The sequence below is a fragment of the Notamacropus eugenii genome, chromosome 2 (assembly GCF_028372415.1).
Source record: "Notamacropus eugenii isolate mMacEug1 chromosome 2, mMacEug1.pri_v2, whole genome shotgun sequence".
Lineage (NCBI taxonomy): Eukaryota > Metazoa > Chordata > Mammalia > Diprotodontia > Macropodidae > Notamacropus > Notamacropus eugenii.
The window spans coordinates 33,168,607-33,179,330 of NC_092873.1; the positions used below are offsets into that span (position 1 = coordinate 33,168,607).

The 10,724-nt window shown below is 38.2% G+C and overlaps 1 protein-coding gene across 4 annotated transcripts in view; it reads right to left on the reverse strand.

Moving 5' to 3' along the window:
• Nucleotides 1-10,724, reverse strand: part of TLL1 (tolloid like 1) — a 410,556-nt gene that overhangs the window by 261,348 nt on the left and 138,484 nt on the right. The gene's annotated exons all lie outside the window — the stretch shown is intronic.

Here is a 10,724-nt window from a genome sequence, read left to right on the forward strand (position 1 = left end):
GGTTTATCAATTTTATTAGTTTTTTCATAAAACCAACTGTTGGTTTTATTTATTAATTCAATAGTTTTCTTAATTTCAATTTTATTAATCTCTCCTTTGGTTTTCAGTATTTCTAATTTGGTATTTACTTGGGGATTTTCAATTTGTTCTTTTTCTAGCTTTTTCAACTGCAAGCCTAAGTCATTGATCTCCTCTTTCTCTATTTTATTTATGTAAGCATTCAAAGATATAAAACTTCCCCTAATAACTGCTTTTGCAGTATCCCATAAGTTTTGGTATGTTGTCTCACTATTGTCATTCTCTTGAATGAAATTGTTGATTGTTTCTATGATTTCTTCTTTAACCCAACCCTTCTTTAGAATTAGATTATTTCGTTTCCAATTGATTTTTGGTTTCTCTTTCCATGGCCTTTTATTACATGTAATTTTTAATGCATTATGATCTGAAAAGGATGCATTGATTATCTCTACCTTTCTGCACTGGATTGTGAGATTTTTATGTCCTAGTACATGGTCAATTTTTGTAAATGTTCCATGTACCGCTGAGAAAAAGGTATATTCCTTTCTATTCCCATTTAATTTTCTCCAAAGATCTATCATATCTTCCTTATCCAGAGTTTTATTTACCTCCTTAACCTCTTTCTTGTTTATTTTGAGGTTGGATTTATCTAGTTCAGAGAGGGGGAGGTTGAGGTCCCCCAGTAGTATAGTTTTGCTATCAATTTCTTCCTTCAACTCCCCCAACCTCTCCTCTAAGAATCTCGATGCTATACCACTTGGAGCATACATGTTTAGTAATGATATTGCTTCATTGTCTATGGTGCCTTTTAGCAGGATATAGTTTCCATCCTTATCCCTTTTGATTAGATCTATTTCTGCTTTCGTTTTGTCTGATATTAGGATTGCTACTCCTGCCTTTCTTACATGAGCTGAAGCACAATATATTCTGCTCCATCCTTTGACCTTTATCCTATGTGTATCCCCCCGTTTCAAATGTGTTTCTTGTAAGCAGCATATTGTTGGATTATGGCTTTTAATCCATTCTGCTATCCGTCTCCGTTTTATGGGAGAGTTCATTCCATTCACATTCACAGTTATGATTACAATCTGTGTATTTCCCTCCAAACTCTTTCCCACCATTTGTGCTTTGAGCTCTCCCGTCTCCCTTCCCCTCCTCAATAGTATTCACTTTTCTCCCCCTCCTCCTGCAGCCTTCCCCTCCTTCTTTTAGCCCCCCTCCCTTTTACTCCCCTTTACTCTTATTGCTTCTTTCCTCCCTTTTAGCCACCCTCCCCTTTCTTCCCCCTTCCCCTCCTACTACCTATAGAGCTAGTTAGGATTATCTACTTAAGATTATTGTTCCCTCCTTTGAACAAATCAGATGAGAGTACCTCTCAAACAATGCTCATCTCCCTCCCCTCCTTCCCTCTATTATAGTTTTGTACTTCTTCTTGTGATATAATTTGCCATTTTCTGCTTCCCCCTTTCCACACCTCCTATTACATTCCCTTCTCATACTTAAATCGTATTTTTGACATGACATCATTTACTTTATGCCCGTTCCCTCTACATATATCCCTTTTATCATAATAACTGCACAGTTCTCAAGATTAACAGGTATCATCTTCCCTTATAGGGAGGTAAACAGTTTGCCCTAATTGAGTAGCAAGTTTTTGTTTTTGTTTTTTCCCCTCTCTTTACCTTTTTATGATTCTCTGGAGACCTGCATTTGAAGATAAAATTGTCTATTGAGTTCTGGTGTTTTGGTCAGGAAGCTCTGGAAATCCCTTATTCCGTTGAATGACTTTCTCCTTGCCTGAAATGTTATGCTGAACTTTGCCGGGTAGTTGATCCTTGGTTGAAGTCCCAACTCCTTTGCCTTACGGAATATTGGGTTCCAATTCTTTCGATCTTTTAATGTAGAAGCTGCAAGGTCCTGTGTGATCCTGACTGTGTGTCCTTGATATTTGAATTGTTTCTTTCTGGCTGCTTGTAGTATTTTCTCCTTCACTTGATAGCTCTGGAATTTGGCAACGATATTTCTTGGGGTTTTGAGTTTGGGATCCCTCTCGGGAGGGGAACGGTGGATTCTTTCGATGACTATTTTGCCCTCTGAGTCTAGTACTTCTGGGCAGTTTTCCTTGATGATTTCCTGGAAGATATTGTCCAGACTCTTTTCTTCATCATGGGTTTCTGGCAGGCCAATAATTCTTAAATTTTCTCTCCTGGATCTATTTTCCAGGTCAGTTGTTTCTCCAATTAAATATTTTACATTTTCTTTTATCTTTTCATTCTTTAGATTTTGTTTGACTGATTCTTGTTGCCTCATTGAGTCATTAGTTTCTACTTGCCCAATTCTAATCTTCATCGTATTGTTTTCTTCAGTTAGCTTTTGCATCTCCTTTTCCATCTGACCAATTTTTCCCTTTAAGGAGCTATTTTCTCCATTTAATTTTTGTACTTCTTTTTCCATTCGACCAATTTTCCCAGTTAGGTTTTGGGTTTCCTTTTCCATGTGATCAATTTTCCCAGTTAGGTTTTGGGTTTCCTTTTCCGTTTGATTAACTCTTCCTTTTAGGGAATTATTCTCTCCAGTTAATTTTTGAACTTCCTTTTACATTTGTTCAATTTTCTTTTTCAGAGTGATGTTCTCATCAGTGAATTCTTTTTTTTTATAATTTTAAAATCATTGGCCAGTTTTTCTTTTATATCCTTCTTCAGATGTTCCAGGTAATCTAGTTGTGCTTGCGAGAAATTCATAGTCCCATCTGAGGTTTCAGATGGAAGTACAGTCTCAGCTCTGACCTCTTTGGTGTTTGTGTTTTGGTCCTTATCCCCATAGAAAGATTCTATGGTTTTTTCACTTTTCGTCTGCTTTTTCTGATTCATGATGTTGGCTGAGTGTTGTAGCTTTTGGTTCTTTCAGTCAGAAGAAACAGATATTTTAAGTTGAGTTGATGTTTGTCTAGGCTAAAAGCAGGCTTTTTTGTTGTTGTTGTTGTTTCCCAGATCAACCCTGGGGTTAGCTTGTTAGGTGTGTGGGAGGGGTGGTCTGGTGTCAGGAGATCTCCTCAGCTGACTTGAGGCAAAGGCAAGGTCAGGGGATGGTGATCCCAGCTTCCCTATTGTCTTCCCTTTTCCCCTGGAGGGCTGGGGCACGCCTAGAAGCTATTGCGTGTTCCCACCCCTCCTGGGGCTCGTCTCCCGGCGCTGAGGCTTGCCTGGGTCTCAGTGCGAATTTTCTCTGCCCTGGGTCGTCTGTCCCTCCAGATCGCCTCCGCCACAGTAGGAAGAATGCCCCCTTGCCACTTTTCCAGCCTGTGGTGTTATGAGACCACCCGCCCCCTTCTGCTGTTCCAGCTGATCCAGGATTAATCTGGGGAAGAATTTTATGGTTCCCTCACGGTCATCAGGGGGGAGGAGAGAGCACTTACTGATCACTCCGCCATCCCAGCTCCTGGAAGTTCAAGTAGTTGACCCACCGAAGTTCAGTCTTCAGGCTGAAGGTTTCAAGGGCTGCTGCGCTGATATCTGGCGCTCCCAGAGGTTTTTATTCAGATGCTTTCAGCGATACTTCTAGGGACCTGTAAATTTTTGGTTCTTCTAAGGTGGTATGATAAAAGAAAGGTGTTTACTCCTCTCCAGGTCTGTACTCTGGCCTGTGAGGGACCACAAGCATTCTTTTCTGCACTGGAACCGTGAGGATTCTCCCTCCACAGCCACCACAAACTCCAACACATCAGCCCTCCTACTTATCCCAGGACCAAGATGTAGGCATGGGTAAAGTGAGAGAATTCTTCCTCAATGCCAACAAAGAGATCCCTGCAATGCCCCTCTGATCAACTGTTCAATCCCCCAAATGACTAGGGCCAGATTGCACTCCTCTCTCACCCAGATCTGATAGATTTTTCCTAATGACCTTCTAAGTTGTCATAGGTGTTTCAGATTGAGAAGTATGGGAAGCACCACAGCTGCAAGTGATTGATTCAGTGGGCTGAGGCCTGCTTAAGGATTACTAGAGCCTGGTCAGTGCCAGTGAAACCCACAATGTAGTGTTCATCCTCTCTCACATAGGTGCAACAGACATTTCCTATCAATTTTCCAGGTTGTCTTGGGCTGGAAATTTGTTTCACTCCATCATTTTGTGGATTCTACTAGTCTAGAATTTATTTAGAATCATTTAACAGGTATTTGGAGGGATTGGAGGAGAACTTACCCCCCTGTATCTACAGCAAATCTATTTTTTCATCAGTAACATTGGAATACTACGCCTCCTCTTCCTACTTCCTACTAATACTAATACTACTACCCATAATAATAATGTTATGGAAATTAAATGAGATAAGACAACTAAACCATAGTCTTAAGGTGCTTAACACTTTCACTGCTATCAGAACAAGCAAAAGGTCCTATTCTAAGTAAAAGAGAGAAAACAAAGATATATATATTCAAGATTTTATTATAAAGCAAGAAGTTGATAATAAATATAAATAAACAGAAAACACATGTATCTAAATCAATATTGTTCTTCTACAGTCCTTGCTAATCAAGGCAGACTTGTTTTTCACCAACAGACAAGGAAAATGTCCCTGAGATCTGACTGGATCAGAACAACATTTCAAAAGGTCTTGCTCCTCCAAGACCTAAAAAGATCAGCTCATGAGGAGCCAGGACTCCTCCAACAATAAATATCCCAATATAAAGTAAATCAATACCTTTTTCTGATCCATCACACCCTGATGACTAAGGTTTCCTTAGAGATATTAGAGTCCCCAATTGATAAATGGTCAAAGGATATGAATAGGCAATTTTCACATGATGAAATTAAAGGTATGAAATCATATGAAAAATGCTCTAAATCACTATAGATCAGGATAACGCAAATCAAAACAGCTCTAAGTTACTGATGTATACCTATCTATTGGTTAACATGACAAAACAAGAAAATGATAAATGTTGAGAAGATTTGGGAAAATTGAATCACATTGTTGGTGGAGTTATGAACTGATCCAACTATTCTGAAGAGAAATTTGGAACTATGCTCAAAGGGCTATAAAATTGTACATACCCTTAGATCCAGAAATACCATTTCTAGGTTTCTACCACAAAGAGATCATAAAAATGGGAAAAGGACCCACACGTACAAAAATATTTATAGTAGCTTTTTTGGTAGCCAAGAACTGGAAATCGAGGGAATGTCCATCAATTGGGGAATGGCTGCACAAGTTAAAGTACATGAATGTAATGGAATAGTATTTATCGCTGTGTAAGAAATGATGAGCAGGTGGACTTCAGAAAAACCTAGAAAGACATACATGAAGTGATGCTGAGTGAAGTGAACAGAACCAGGGGAACATTGTACACAGTAACAACAACATTACATAATGGCTAACTTTCATACACTTACTTCTTAGCAATAGAATGATCAAAGACAACTTCAAAAAGAGTCAGAAAATGAACCATGGAATCTAAATGCAGATCAAAGAACACTATGTGCTCTCTCACTCTTTTTTTCTTTCTTCTTTCTCATGGTTCCTTCCATTGGTTCCAATATTTCTTTACAAAATAACTAATGAGAAAATGTTTAATATGAATGCATATGTAGAGACTATATCAGATTGTACACTGTCTTGGAAAGGTTTGAGGGAGGGGAAGAAAATTTATAACTCAAAATCTGATAGAAATAAATGTTGAAAACCAAAAATAAGTATTGTTTTTTTTTAAATTAGAGGGGCAGAGTCAAGATGGTAGAGTGAGAGCAAGTACTCACGAAAGCTCCAAGATAAATTCCTTCAGATACCTTTAAAAAGCGAATTTGAAAAAGTTTTAGAGTGGGAGAATACACTAGAAGATAGAGTGTGGTAGATTTCCAGTCCAAGATAGCCCTGAATGTCAATGGGAAGAACATGTTCATGGGGCTGGGGGAGCTCACAGTGCCCAGGGTGTACCAGTTTGAACTTCCTCCCACCCCTACAGCAAAGCCAAGCAGGAAACCCCAGGCAGTTGGCAGCAGAGGCATCAGTGTGAATTCTGAAACACATCAGCCTAGGAAGGGAGTCCAGTGAAACTGAGTGAAAGAGAAAGGCAGAACCCCAAGTAACAGCTATAGACTCTCCTGAGACTATCAGCAAACAGATTAAATGTCTATAAGTCCCCTACTTGACATACAGAAGGTAAGTGATCTCTAAATGCTCTCTTGCTCCCTTTGGTGACCTTAAAATACCCATAAGAAGGCAGAGTGGATCCCAGAGAATCAAGTAAAAACCTACTTGAAATAATAAATATCTTTGGCAAAGTTGCAGGTTATAAAATAGAGCCAGATAAAACATTTGCATTTCTATATATTATTAACAAAGCCCAACAGCAAGAGATAGAAAGAGAAATTCCATTAAAAGTTACGGTAGACACTACCACTAGGGAGGTCTAGCCCTACTGGATCCCAAATTAGATTATAGAGCAGCAACCATCAAAACCACTTGGTACTGCCTAAGAAATAGAGGGGTATACCAGGGGAATAGGTTAGGTGCTCAAGACACAATAATCATTGAAAATAGCAATATATTGTTTGATAAACCCAAGGACCCCAGCTTCTGGAATAAGAACTCACTGTGTGACAAAAATTGCTGGGAAAACTGTATAACAGGGTGGCAGAAACTGGGCATAGACCAATGTCTGACACCATGCACAAGAATAAAGTCCAAATGGATACATGATCTAAATATAAAAACTGATATTATAAATAAATTAGAGGAGCAAGGAATAGTGTATTTGTCTGTTTTGTGGAGAATGGAGAAATTTTCACAAAACAAGAGATAGAGAACAATATGAAGTGCAAAATGGTTAATTTTTATTACATTAAACTGAAAAGTTTTTGCACAAACAAACCCAATTCAACCAAGATTAGGAGGGAATCAGAAAACTGGGAAAGAATTTTTACAATTAGTATCTATGATAAAGGTCTCATTTCTAAAATATTTAGAGAACTGAGTCAAATGTGCAAGAATACAAGTCATTCCCCAATTGAAAAAAGGTCAAAGGATATGAACAGTCAGTTGTCAAAGGAAGAAATCAAAGCTATCTATACACATGGAAAAATGCTCTAAATCACTATTAATTAGAGAGTTTCAAATTAAAACAACTATGAGGTACTACATCGTGTCTATCAGATTGGCTAATATGACAAAACAGGAAGATAAAATTTTGGAGAAGATGTGAGAGTTAAAACACTAATTCATTGTTGGGGGAGCTATGAACTAATCCAAGCATTCTGGAGAACAATTTGGAATGCCCAAAGGAATACAAAAATGACCATACCCTTTGACCCAGAAATATCATTTCTAGGACTGAATCCCAAAGACATCATAAAAATGAGAAAGAGTGCCACATGTACAAAAATATTTATAGCATCTCTCTTTGTGGTGGCCAAGAACTGCACATTGAGGGGGTGCCTATCAATTGAGGAATGGCTGAACAAGTTGTGGTATAGGAATGTAATGAAATACTATTGTGTTATAAGAAATGATGAACAGAAAGATTTCAGAGAGGCTTGGAAGGACTTATATGAACTGATGCTGAGTAAAAGGAGCAGAACCAGAACTTTGTACACAGCAACAACCACAGTGTGCAAGGAATTTTACTGGTAGACTTAGCCCTTCATAGCATGGCAAGGACCTAAAAAATTGCCAATGGACTCTTGAGGCAAAATGCCCTCCACATCCAGAGAAAGAACTATGGAATTGGATTACAGAATGAAGCAGCATATTTTCTCTTGTGTTATGTTTTTGTTTTTCTTTCTTTTGTTTTTCATGATTTATCCCATTCATTTTAATTCTTCTATGTGACATCCACAAGGTAAGAATGTATTTAATAAGAATCTGTGTGTAGAATCTATATAAAATTGCATGCTGTCTTGGGGACAGATGGGGGAAGGAAGGGGAAAAAATCTAAGATATATGGAAGCGATTGTAGAAAACTGAAAACAAATAAATAAATTATTTTTTTAAAAAGGAAAGAAAAACCCAGAGAATATTCCCAGAGTAAAAATCCAGGAATACTGGAATCTGCTGAAGGGGTAAACAGACTTTTAGCTGGAGAGCTTAGGAAAATCACAAAGGGGGAGTCCCTCTTGCTGTGGCTGAACAGCACCAATGTAGGACTGGAACTGTCTCAGAAAGCACCACTTCAGCAAAGCAAGAGGAGATCCTGTGCCCAAAGTGGGTAAAGCCTGTAAGTGACAACACCGGGACTCCAGGCATACCCCAGTACAACCAGGGGAATTGGAAAGATACTATCACAAGTAGGGTTCAACAGCCAGTGACCCTGCTTGGGCTCTAACTCAGGACAGGAGACCTCCTGTGCCCAGACAACTGCTGCTCCACACCTCCTTCATGAAACTCCATGGTAACTTAAAGGAAACTCAGGACTTCACCAGGTCTCTGCTTTGGCACACAAGCCAGCTCAGCACCAGGTAAGCTGCAGCATTCTAGCTTCTAGCTGAAAGAACCAGAGGCCACGTTGCACAAAGCCTCAAGTTTGAGGCATGAGAACCACGAGACAACAACCCTTGTGCCACAGAAGCAGAGATCCACTCTAAAAGCCAAGGAAAATGGCGATCACCACGAGCAAGAAGCAAACAAAAAAAGAAAAGACAATAAAATGTTATTATGGGGACAGGGACCAAAACACCAATACCGAAGAGATCAGTATTGAGATTGTACTCTCATCAGAAACCTCAGAAGGGAATATGAACTGGTCTCGAGCCGCTCTTGGAAGAGCCCAAGAAGGATTTTAAAAGGTAGATTAAGGAAGTAGAAGAAAAATTGAGCAATGATTTTAAAAATATGAAAAAAGAATTCATGGAGGAATTTAGAAAGAAAGTTGGACAAATGGATAAGGTCAAAGGATATGAACAGGCAGTGTTCAAAGGAAAAAATCAAAACTATCTATAGGCATGGAAAAATGTTTTAAATTTTGGACAAATTGGACAAAGTCTAACTGTAAAAATTGGACAAATGGAAAAGGAGATGCAAAACTTAACTGAAAAAATCTATTAAAAAGTAGAATTGGGCATGTAAAAGCTAATAACTCTATGAGACATCAAGAATTAGTCCAACAGAATCTAAAGAATGAAAAAAAAAGAAGAAAATGTAAAATACTTCATTGGTGAAACAACTGACCTGGAAAAGAGATCCACGAGAGAAAAGCTAAGAATTACTGGTCTACCAGAAAGTCACGATGAAAAAAAGAGGCTGAACAATATCTTCCAAGAAACCACCAAGGAAAACTACGCTGAAGTCCTAGATGCAGAGGGTAAAATTGTCATCGAAAGAATCCACTGATCACCGCCTGAAAGAAATCCCAAACTGAAAACACCAAGGAATATTGTTGCCAAATTCCAAAACTATTAAGTTAAGAAGGAAATGCAGCAAGCATTCAGAAAGAAACAACTCCAATATCGAGGAAGTCCCAGAGGACCTTGAAACTTCTACATTAAAAGATTAGAGAATTGGAATATGATGTTTTGTAAGGGAAAGTATCTTGGACTACAACCAAGGATCAATTACTCTTGACTGAGCATGATATTTCAGACAAAGAGATGAACATTCAGTGAAATAAGGGATTTCCAGACCTTCCTGATGCAAATGGCAGGTTTCAATAGAAAATTTGATCTTCAAACACAAGTCTCAAGAGAGGCACAAAGAGGTAAAAAGGGAAAAAACAACTTGTTTTTCAGTATGAACAAACTGGACATATACATATACATATATGTATACGTACACATCACTACAAGGGGAGATGATAGTTACTAATCTGAGAATTGTATATTTATTATGATATTGAAAATGGATGTAATTAGAGATGGGGGTGGGAATAAATTTAATGGTATGATGATAAAAAAATGGGATGTAAATGTGCAGAGATTGTAACAGGAGATGTGAAAATGAGGAGATAGAAAATGGTAAATTACATCATAGGAAGAGTCACAAAAACAATACAGTAGAGAGAAAGCAGGGAGGGAGGTGAACACTGTCTCATATTTACTCTCATCAGATTTGGTTTAAGAAGGAAAGAACAAACTCAGTTAAGCATAGACATTTAACTAGCCCTATCGGCTAGGAGGAGAAAGGGGAAAGAAAGAGGAGGAAAAGCTAAAAAGGAGGAAATAAATACTAAGAGAAATGGGGAAATAAATAGAGGGGGTTGACAGAAGGGAAGGAAGACTGAAAGAGGTGGGGGTCAAAAACTAAAACTCTATTTTGGAAGGGAAGATAAAACAAAAAGCATAAACAGTGGAAAATAGGATGGAGGGAAAGACACAGATAATAATCATAACTGTGAATGTGATGAACTCTCCAATAAAAGAGGCAGATAGCAGAATGGATTAAAAATCACCATCCAACAATATGTTGTTTACAAGAAAACATTTGAAACAGGGGGATACGCATAGGCTAAGTGGAAAAGGTTGGAGCAGAATATATTATACTTCAGCTGATGTAAAAAAAGCAGGGGTAGCAATCCTAATCTCAGACAATGAAAAAGCAGAAATAGATCTAATCAAAAGAGATAAGGAAGGAAACTACATCCTGCTAAAAGGCACCATAGACAATGAAGGAATATAATAAATAAACATATATACACCAAGTGGCATAGCATCTAAATACTTAGAGAAGTTAAGGGAGTTACAGGAAGAAATAGATAACAAAACTATACTAGTGGGGGACCTCA